Source organism: Choloepus didactylus, chromosome 14 (assembly GCF_015220235.1).
Source record: "Choloepus didactylus isolate mChoDid1 chromosome 14, mChoDid1.pri, whole genome shotgun sequence".
In the NCBI taxonomy this organism is placed as follows: Eukaryota; Metazoa; Chordata; class Mammalia; order Pilosa; family Megalonychidae; genus Choloepus; species Choloepus didactylus.
The window spans coordinates 36,201,894-36,213,655 of record NC_051320.1 but is presented as its reverse complement, the minus strand read 5'-3'; the positions used below and the strand labels follow the sequence as shown (position 1 = coordinate 36,213,655).

Here is an 11,762-nt window from a genome sequence, read left to right as displayed (position 1 = left end):
TTCTTGTCAACAACCAAAAAATTTGTTTTAGTAAACCATGCATACGATACCATGCATTGAGTGATATTACTTCCTGGCAGTTCCTGCAGCATTTACTTCCTACAAAACAGAACCTAAGTCAGATAAATGAGGAAACCCATTACATGAAATTGTTATTTGCAAACATGTTAAAAGTTGTACAACTGATTATTGAAAGCAATAAAAATTGAAGAAACTGAAAGCAAGAACAATTGCACTCTAATGCTTCTTTCCGGTATTAATTATACAGCAGGCTAGTTATCTATTTGGGCCACTCCTTGCTCAAGATAATATTTGTAAATGAAAGAATACATGTTATTCTGGCCTCTTTAGAAAACAGGAATGCATCCAGCTTGTCTAAAACTCTTATAGGTCAACAAATAACTGGTTAGAAAAGTAAGGAAGTAGGAGGAAGGGAAGGAGGTAGACAACACATTTCTTGCATAATTCGCTGGAGAGGTTGCCTCTTTGATTCCAAACCTCATGATAGTAGTGAAGTTCAGGTTCTATATAAGCATTGACCAATGCTGCTCTAACTTGAGCACTTGTAGTTCAGCTCAAACAGATTCCCAAACCCAGAGTAAAAAACCCATGACAAGAAAATTCAAATCTCAAATAATCTAATAATATTTGTTCTCCATGAGATGGTAAACAGTATAAAAATGTTTGTGATAGAATATCTACATTTGAGAAAGTTCTAGTGTTCTCTTGTAAAACACACACACATACACACACACACACACACACCCTTCTGTTTGAGGGCAAAAGTTTTGAAAACAAGTCTGGACTAAGCCAGGCAGAGAGCTGGAAGGACAATAAGATCCTGGAGGGATAACTCACCATGTTGGGAGGAGACAGAACTGGTGAGCTGGCTTCTATACTATGGTTTGGAAGGGAAAGGGAATGTGGGTTCTCATCTCAGAAGCATTGTTCTTTGATCAAACGCAATCTGGTGGCAAGCTTAGGTCTTAGGGAAAAGGTCGTCCAAGCGCATCTAAAAGTTAGTCCCAGTGAGGAGCATCTGTAACAGAAGTTGACATGGAAGGGAGGGACCACTGTGGACTACAAAAGAATTGGCATAAATAGCATCTGCAGCAACCAGAGCAGGACAGGAGTCTGAACTATATCCCCTGAGTCTGCCTGGGTGTCAGCCATGGCTACACCACGCCTCTGGCTTAAATAATAGCAAAAGGAGCACAGTGATTCTAGAAGAACAAGCTTTTGGGGTAGCCATTTTGGTGTGGTGCAGTTCACTTCCAGGACACTTGTGGAACGTGTTAGAAGTTGCTGGTTATTTCCATATGCACTGTAAAGAGACACCTGGTGAAAGACTGTACTTTGAAAGGCAGAACATTCCAGACTTTTTCACATCTTGGCACACTTTAAAAAACACATTTAGCTTTTCTGCAATGGGTTTGCCACTGGAATACAGGTGTTGTGAAAACCATCGCTGAAGCTGAAGCCAAAAATGGGATAGGAAAAGACTCAGATTACATTGCCATCCTTGGACATACAGATTTGGGCAAGTCCACCACTACTGGCCATCTGACCTACAGGCATGGTGGAATCAACAAAAGAACCACTGAAAAATTTGAGATGGAGGCTATTGAGATGGAAAAGGGCTCCTTCAAGTATGCCTGGGTCTTGGATAAACTGAAAGCTGAACATGATCCTGGCATCACCATTGTTATCTCCCTGTGGAAATGTAAGACCAGCATGTATTATGTGACCACTATTGATGCCCAGGATACAGAGACTTTATAAAAAACATGATTACAGGTACATCTCAGGCTAACTGTGTTGTTCTGATTGTTGATGTAGGTGAATTTGGAACCGGTATCTCCAAGAATGGGCAGACCCGTGAGTATGCCCTTTTGGCTTACATGCTGGATGTGAGGCAACTAACTGCTGATGTTAACAAAATGGATTCCACCACATGGCCAGAAGAGGTATGAGGAAATCACTAAGGAAGTCAGCGCCTCCTTTAAGAAAATTGGTCACAACCCTGACCCAGTAACATTTTGCCAATTTCTGGTTAGAATGATAACATGCTGGAGCCAAGTGCTCATATGCCTTAGTTCAAGGAATAGAAACTCACCCATAAGAATGGCGTCAGTGGTACCACCTTTTCATCCTACTTACAAGCCCTTGCCTCTGCCCCTCCAGGATGTAAAAACAAACAAACAAACAAAAAACTGATGGTATCAGTACTGTCCCCATGGCCTGAGTGGAGACCAGTGTTCTCAAAGCAGGCATAGTGTGGTGGTCATCACTGCGACTGAAGTAAAGACTGTTGAAATGCACCATGAAGTTCTGAGTGAAGCTCTTCCTGGGGACAATTTGGGTTTCAATGTCAAGAATGTGTCTGTAAAAGATGATCATTGTGGCAACAAGACTGGTAACAGCAAAAATGACCCACCACTGGAAGCAGCTGGCTTTGCCGCTCAGGTGATCATCCTGAACCATCCAGGCCAAATCAGAGCAGGCTATGCACCTCTGTTGGATTGTCAAACAGCTCACATTGCTTGTAAGTTTGCTGAGCTGAAGGAGAAGTTTGATCACTGTTCTGGTAAGAAGTTAGAAGATGGCCCCAAATTCTAAAATCTGGTGATGCCGCCATTGTTGATATACTTCCTGGCAAGAGCTTCTCTGACTATGCTCCTCTGGGTCGTTTTGCTATTCATGATACGAGACAACCAGTAGCTGTGGGTGTCATCAAGGCAGTGGACAAGAAACTGCTGGAACTGGCAAGGTCACCAAATCTGCCCAGAAAGCTCAGAAGGCTAAATGAATATTATCCCTAACACCTGCCACCCCAATCTTAATCAGCGGTGGAAGAACAGTCTCAGAACTCTTTGTCTGAATCGACCATTTAAATTTAATAGCAAAAGGCTAGTTAAGGATAACAATGCATTGTAAACGCTTCAGATGGAAAAGAATGCTTTATGGACCATTTGTTTCTTTTGTGTGGCAGTTTTAAATTATTAGTTTTTAAAATCAGTACTTTTAAAATGGAAAGAACTTGACCAAGAATCTGTCACAGAATTTTAAGACCTAATAAAACAAAGTTTAATAAGAAAAAAAAAAAAGTAACACATTTAGGAAAACTGAAGCGACTCTAATGCCGAAGATAACCAACTTGGAAGCTCAGACCGCTGCAAGTTCCTCTTGACTGTCCTGAGGAAGTCGATATTGAGACAGGATAACCCTTTGGGAGCACACTAGTTACAAAGCTTTGCTTAATGAACCCATGTAATTATTTGAGATGAGCTAACTATATAAAAAAAAATCAAGAATATTTTCAGTGAAACCTAGGGCCTAAAATTTGTATAAATCATCCTACTGTACTTACGCTTTTCGGCCGCCATCTTGAATCCAGTTCCAGACGACGCTCGGCTGCCCGGGCCGCTGTGGCCCCGCCTCGGTCCGCGCGCTAGCGCCCCCTGCCGACACCTCCGCCACCAGGGAGGACATGACCCGGTACAGCAGCCGAGAGGAATTTGCAGAGGGATCCAAATTAACGCGGGCAAGAATCAGCAGGATGACAGTGAACTGTTTATTGGAGGCTTGAGCTGGGATACAAGCAAGAAAGATCTACCCTTTGTCTCTATTTGGAGAAGTTGTACACTGCACGATTAAAACAGATCCAGTCATTGGAAAAGCAAATGGATTTGGATTTGTGCTTTTAAAAGATGTTGCTAGTGTTTGGTAAGGTTTCAGAACTGAAAGAAGATAAACTGGATAGCAAATTGATAGACCCTAAAAGGACAAAGCCTTTAAAAGGAACCCCTGCTCCCTGCCACTCCCCCCCGCCAAAAAAAAAAAGTTTTTGTGGGTGGGTGGAGCCCAGATACTTCTAAAAAGCAAATAAAAGAATATTTTGGAACATTTGGAGAGATCAAAAATTTTGAACTTCCCATGGATACAAAAACAAATGAAAGAGGAGGATTTTACTTAATCACATATACAGATGAAGAGCCAGTAAAGAAATTATCAGAAAGCAGATATCATCAGATTGGTTCTGGGAAGTGTGAAATCAAAGTTGCACCACCCAAAGAGGTGTATAAGTAGACAAAGCAACAACAGAAGGGAGGAAGAGGGGCTACAGCTGCTGGAAGAGGAGGTACTAGAGGTTGTGGACAAGGTCAGGGCCAAAACTGGAACCAAGGATTTAATAATTATTATGTCAAGGATATGGAAATTATAATAGGGCCCATGGTGGTAATCAAAAATGTAGTTGCTATGGTGAATGCGATTATACTGTATATGACTGTGGGAACTATGGATATGGACAGGGATATGCAGACTACATTGACCAACAGAGCACTTATGGCAAGGCATCTTGAGGGCATGGCAATCACCAAAACAACTACCAGTCATACTAAAGGAGGACTTTGAAGAAAAGAGGAAGAAATGCTAAAGTAACCCATCTTACAGATTGATGTTGAAGATTGGGCTTCTGTTGATCTAAGATGATTATTTCGTAAAAGACTTTCTAGTGTACAAGGAACTGTATATAGCTACCAAATAGTTTTCTTTGTTTTTACTTTGTTCTTTGCTATCTGTGTTATGCCTTGGTGTGGACTTGTGTTTATATAAATTTTATTTGTATGATTTCATATTAAGCCTCAAATAAATGCTTCCTTATGTGGAAAAAACAAAAAAACAAACAAAAAACTCTTCTTATCCTACAGATCATATTTCCATAAGGAGATGGGCAAAAAAATTTAACAGTGCAGCGTCAGCCATGTCCCTGTATCTCAAGAACTTTATAGAGTAGGACCATAGCTAATAGAGAGTGAGATGGGGCTCTTCCTTAAAACCTGATCTTCTAGATCATTCTAAATAGCTAGAAACAGAATCTATCAGATGAAAAGAACCATCCACCATGAGAACAATAGATTGCACTAAACATCCTTTGTGGGATAACCTTCACTCTGGCCAGCTTCTCCTTGGTCCCATGATAAGAGAGCTGGGAAAACCTGTAATCTAAGAGAATCCTTTTGGACTCTACAAGTAAAGGAGGGGAACCATTCTGGTAATAAAAATGTAGAAATATTTGGGTTAGAAGGGGTGCCAAGAACTTGTCTGCTAAACCTCTATTGTGCCACCTGCCATAAGAGTCTCTGAGAAGGTTCAATGCCACCTGATTCCTCAACTTACCTGACCAGTCCTTCCACGATGACATCACCACCTTGTAAAGATGTCTTGGGTCATTCTATTGGCACAGTTTGCCTCAAATCCAACTGGAGTCCATGGATTTTATGACAACCATGTTTTTTTATGTAAAGACCAGATAGTCTACAACTCAACAACAAAAAGACAACCCAATTTAAAAATGGGCAAAAGACATGGATAGACACTTTTCTGAAGAGGAAATACAAATGGCTCAAAAACATGTGAACAGGTGCTCAACTTCACTGGCTATAAGGGAAATGAAAATCAAAACCACAATGAGATATCATCTCACACCTACCAGAATAGCCATTATCCAAAAAACAGAAAGTTACAAGTGCTAGAGAGGATGTGGAGAAAGAGGCACACTTATTCATTGTTGGTGGGAATGTAGAATGGTGCAGCCACTCTGGAAGGCAGGGTGGCAATTCCTCAGGAAGCTAAGTATAGATTTGCCATATGATCCAGCTATTCCATTACTAGGTATATACTCAGAGGAAGTGAAAGCTAAGACACGACTGGACACTTGTAAACTGAAATTTATAGCAGCGTTATTCACGATTGCCAAGAGATGGAAACAGCCCAAATGTTCATCAACAGACGAGTGGATGACCAATCATGGTTTACATGTATGATGGAGTATTATGCAGCTGTAAGACAGAATAAAGTCACAGAGCATATAACAATGTGCATGAACTTGAGGATGTCATTTTGAGTGAAATTAGCCAAAAACAAAAGGACAAATACGGTATAGTCTCAGTAATATGAACTAACATTAATGAGCAAAGTTTGAGAGTTCAAGCTGAGAACACAGTTTATCAGGAGATAGAAAGAGGGTAGAGAAAAGGAATTTAATGTTGAAGGAGTATAGAATGTTCAACAAGATTGACTGTGTAGATCCAAAAATGGATAGCATAATACTGTGTAAAGGTAGCACAATTATTGTAAGTACACTGAACAAGGATGTGAGTAAAGGTGAAAGAGGAAGGCTAGGGACATGTATGACACCAGAAGGAAAGATAGAAGACAAAGACTGGGACTGAATAACTTAGTGAAATCTAAAGTGGTCAATGATGGTGATTAAGGTACAAATATAAAAATGTTTTTACATGTAGGAGAACAAATGAATGTCAACTTTGCAAGGTGTTGAGAGTGGGATGGTTTGGGGGAAAAATATGATCAAGGAAAACTAGAACATATAGACAACAGTATCATTGTAATATGCTGCCACTAATTGTAACAAAGGCAATATACGAAAGCTAAATATCTATAAGAGAGGGATATAAGGGAGGGGTATGGGATTCTTGGTGGTGGTGGTGGTGGTGCTGTCTGACCTTTTTATTTTATTTTATTTTATTTTTTCTTTCATCCTTTTTATTATTCTTATTTTAAATTTCTGTGGAGTAATGTGTTCAAGGGCTGATTGTGGTGATGAATGCACACTATATGATGATACGCTGAACAATTGATTGTACACCATGGATGATTGTATGGTATGTGAATATATCACTATAAAATTGCAGGGGGAAAAATACAGTGGGATACAAGTGCTGGAGAAAACAAGGATAGAGGGAGGTACCTATTCACTGTTGCTGGGGAAGTAAAATGTTACAGTCCATCTGGAGGGCAGTGTGGTGGTTCCACAAGAAGCTAAGTATGGGGTTACCGTAAGATCCTGCAACCTCATTATTGGGTATATACTTGAAAGAACTGAGAGCAGGGACATGAATGGACATTTGCACATTGGTGTTTATGGTGGCAGTATTCACAATTTGCAATGGATGGAGGTGACCTAAGGGTACATCAACTGATGAACAGAATGGTGAACTGTGGTGTATGAATACAATAATATATTGAGTGGCTGCAAGAAGAAATGAAGTTGTGAGGCATGCTACTAAGTGGATGGATCTTGAGGACAACATTTTGAGTGAAATACTCCAGAAACAAAAAGGCAAACATTATAACCCCTCACTAATACAGACTAACTATAATGTGCAAACTCTGAGAATTGAATCTTAGAGCACAGGTTATCAGGGGAAGGCTTATTGTAAAGGTCTCTAGATTGTAAGCTCTTATAGCAGCCACATTTCTTCCTGAGTTATAATGGTTATCTATAAATTCCAAGATTCTGAGCTCTTTGTGAATAACCTGGTCTGTCCCTAGAACTTCAAGTATCTATGTGACACCCGAGACCCAGAGTTAGAGTTCGGCAGCTAGGAATGTCAGTATTACCTCATAGAGCAACTGTTAAAAAAGCTGAAAAAGAGTTCAGAATTCAGTTAGAGATATGAATGAAGCAGATCTGGTTAGGGCAAAGACAAGTCACACTAAAGGATAAAGGATGATATTGACAGTGTGTTAAAACTTCAAATTTTGTAAGACCAAAGGAAGAGGTTTATTTGATGCAAAATCTATATTTTCAGTAGCACACCAGATAATTTAACTTGTATGGTCAGTTTACACAAACACCATAAATATGTGGAACTTTAAATAGGGAGTGAGATCTAGTTGGTTTCTACTAGGTTAGTATGAAACCCCCACACACCCCAAAGTAATTTGGGCAGAGAATAAAAATGTATTTGTAGAGCCCCCCTGAGGGACTGGTGGAAAATGTGGAAATATTAGACTTCTCTACCTGGGGAATTACTGCTATTCTCACAAGAATTGGGGACTACCAATTTAGAAGGCCAAGCCGTCCATCTTGGGGCTTGCCTTGTGAAGCTTATTACTGCAAAGGAGAGGCTAAGCCTACTTAAAATTGTGCACAAGAGTCACCCCCTGAGAAGCTCTTTTGTTGCTCAGATTGGCCTCTCTCTCTAAGCCAACTTGGCAGGTAAACTCACTGCCCTCCCTCTACATGGGTCATGACTCCCAGGGATGGAAATCTCCCTTCAACATGGGACATGACTCCCAGGGATGAGCCTGGACCTGGCATCATGGGATTGAGAAAGTCTTCTTGACCAAAAAGGGGGAAGAGAAATGAAACAAAATCAAGTTTCAGTGGCTGAGAGATTTCAAATAGAGTCAAGAAGTCATTCTGGAAGTTATTCTTATGTGTTATATAGATAACCATTTTTAGTTGTTAGTATATTGGAATAGCTAGAAGGAAATACCTGGAACTGTTGACCTGCAACCCAGTAGCCTTGATTCTTGAAGAGGATTGTATAACTATATAGCTTTTATGGTGTGACTGTGTAATCATGAAAACCTTGTGACTGACACTCCCTTTATCCAGTGTATGGACAGATGAGTAGAAAAATGGTAACAAAAAGTAAATGAATAAAAGGGGGGATGGGAGATAGAATGTTTCGGGTGTTCTTCTTGTATTTTTATTCTTGTTTTTATTATTTTATTTTATTTTATTTTATTGGAGTAATGACAGTGTTCGAAAATTGATTTTTTGTAATGAATGCACAACTGTATAATGGTACTGTGAACAATTGATTGCACACTGTGGATGATTGTAGGGTATGTGAATATATCTCAATGAAACTGAATTTTTTAAAAAAAGGCCACATAGTTTAAGATATCAGTAAACAACAGTTTTTTGTTTTGTTTTGTTTTGTTTTTTTGTACTTGAAACCTCTCAAGTCATTTGTCTCTTCTTTTTATTTTACTTCTTTTTTAGAGAAGTTGTGAGTTTGCAGAATAATCATGCAAACTCATGCATAAAATACAGGATTCCCCTATACCACCCCACCACCAACACCTTGCATTGGTGTGGAACATTTGTTACAATTGATGATAGCACATTTTCATAATTGTACTATTAATTAAAGTCCCTGGTTTAACTTAGGGTTCACTGTTTGGGTAGCATAGTTCATGGATTTTTAAAAAAAGATTTATTCTGTTACCATATATACAATCTAACCTTTCCCCCTTTAGTCACCACTCAGATATATATTTCTGTGCTGTTAATTGCATTCACAATGTTGAGCTGCCATCACCACCATCCATTACCAAAACATTTTCATCATTCCAAGTAGGAATGCTGTACATTTTAAGCCTTAACTTCCCATTTCCTATCTTCATCCCCTCCCCTGGGAACCTATATTTTAGATTCTGACTCTGAGTTTGCTTATTCTAATTGTTTCATATCAGTGAGATCATACAATATTTGTCCTTTTGTGCCTGGCTTATTTCACTCAACATGATGTCTTCCAGGTTCATCCATGTAACATGCAACAGTTTTGAAGCAAATTAAATCTGTTGTCTGTGCTGTGAAAACTTGGCCCTGGGGAGACTTAACCCTTGAGTTTGCAGATTCTCCTCAGAGCAAATTCGTTGGAGAGAGTCTTGTTAATTGCACTGGGGAATTTGTTGTCTTCGGAAGCCAAGGGAGAAGGTGCATGAGCAGCTGGAGTAAGAACCTCCCTTGTTTACAATGTAAACCCTCCATGGGTCACACTCCTCCAGACCCAGATTCTGGCTTAATAGTATAAAGATGAGTCATCAAAAAGGAATAAAGTAATAAGCAAAGGAGAAATGAAGTGATACAAGGGAAGAAAAGGAAAATTACATGAATAAAACCAATAATATCAGTTTGGGATTGTATAGTAGATTGACTCATGTACCTAGATTTAGCACCTTCTTAATCTTAATCTGCATTCCTGTGGGAGTGAACCAATTGTAAATAGAATCTTTTGAAGATGCTATTTTATTTAACGTGAGGGTGGGCCTTAATCCAGATTATTGGAGTCCTTTATAAGATAAAGAAATTCCACATAGAGAAAGTTATGGGTAGGAGCCAGAAGCTGGAAGTCAATGGAACTTCCCAAAGAAAGGAGAGGTCATTATGATGTGGTGTGAGGCAGGGATACAGACCAAGGAACCTAGCACCAGAAAGTTACAGATTTTCAGGGGAAAGCATCCCCCAGCTGACAACTCAATTCAGGATTTCTCTTAGCCTTAAATCCATGAGCCAATAAATTCCATTGTTTAAGCCAGCCCATGGTGTGGTATTTGTCCTAGCAGCCTGGCAGTCCAGAAGACTGGATTACTGCAAAGTCCTTATAAAGAGAAAGAAACCAGAAGCTAGAGTCAGAGAAGGCCACAGAGAGAAGCCAGAAGTCAGCAGGAATCTGGTAAATAAAGGAGAGGACTTCACCATGTGACAGGAAAGCCAAGGGACCCAAGGATTACTGGCTAGCCAGAATGCTACTGACCCCAGGAGTAAGCAAGCCTTCTAGTGTCTGAAACCATGAGCCAATAAATTCCTGTTGTTAAGCTAACCCAGCCTGGCAAACTAAGACAGTATGTCATGACTTAAGCATTTTTGCAAGGAATACTACAGAATTGATGAGGTGTTTTTCTCATTGCAACATATCAGGGGCATAAAATTTGTCTCATTTTTTACAATGTTAACATTTGTCACTTGGTTAATGTAGTGTTTACCAAGTTTCTCCAATCTAAAGTTAAGTAATGAGTATTTTGTTCTCATTGATTAATAAATAATTAATGGATACTTTGTAGGGATATACTTTAAGACTTCTGTAAGGTAGAACTTTCCCTTCTCCCTGTTTATGTACTTAATTACTAGGGGGTCATGTATTCCTATTTCACTCTGATGTTCGATCTGTAACTATTACTATATCTTTTTAAAATTATCTCAGATTTTGCCAATGTGTCCTTTTGACATGCCCCATTCATTCTCTAAGCTCTTCCTTACTCTCTGGCAAAACAAGATGCTCCAGGCTCATCTTGTATTTTCCCTTTCCCAGATGTAGAGACAGCCATTTCTACAAGGAGCACTAGTTCCTTTTATTGGAAGATGGTATTTAGAAACCAAGATCTGTGTTAGGTGTGTTCATTGCTACCAGGGTGTCATTCTGTCTAGAGACCCTTTAAGAGCAACCTGAGTAACAACCTGATTTACTGCTGCGTTTCTTAATTTTGCTCATTGATACCCACAAGATTGCTCTCTGTGCCAGACCTCTTCCATTTGCCTCACCATATCCAATTTCCAGCTCTTTTTGCCCTGCTCTCTATCTGGGCCACTAAAGTATATGAAATGCAATGATCAGTTCCCAAGTCCTCAGCCCCTCTGGTTGAATTCAGTCAGTGAGGAACCCCAGAAAGAGAAGAGAGGGAAGAGGAGAGCAAACTTGTAGTATTTCTTCCCCTGCCTCCCTCCTTGCAAAGCCGCCCAGAGTTAACTGTCCCTTAACTGGAGGGCCTAATCTTTCTCAGGGCCACGACTTCTACATGGTTCTCTTCTTCTCGTTCCTGGTAACTGCTCCCTCCCCACACCTTTTTCAAGGAGTAAGGCTTGGTTATAGTGGTTCTCCTAAAAAAAATCTCACCTTTGTAAACAATCCCTCCTCAAATTATCTGAGTTCAAGTGGTAATGTTTCTCATTATAACCCTGACTGACACACTCTGGGTAAAAGTTTGGATGTTCCTAAGTTGCTTTCACTGTTTTCCAAGATATGTAGTCCCCAATGAGCTGGAAAATAAGACTCCTTGAGAAGCTGCATTTCTGGTATTGAAGACTTCCTTCTCTAGGGCAGGGGCTCACAAGCTTTTTCTATAAAGGGCCAGATAATAAATATTTTAGGCTTTGAGACCCA

General features: G+C 39.8%; 1 pseudogene; it reads left to right on the top strand.

Annotated features, from left to right (window-relative positions):
• Positions 1–859: 859 nt before the first annotated feature.
• Positions 860–3,589, top strand: LOC119508820 (annotated as a pseudogene).
• Positions 3,590–11,762: the final 8,173 nt, after the last annotated feature.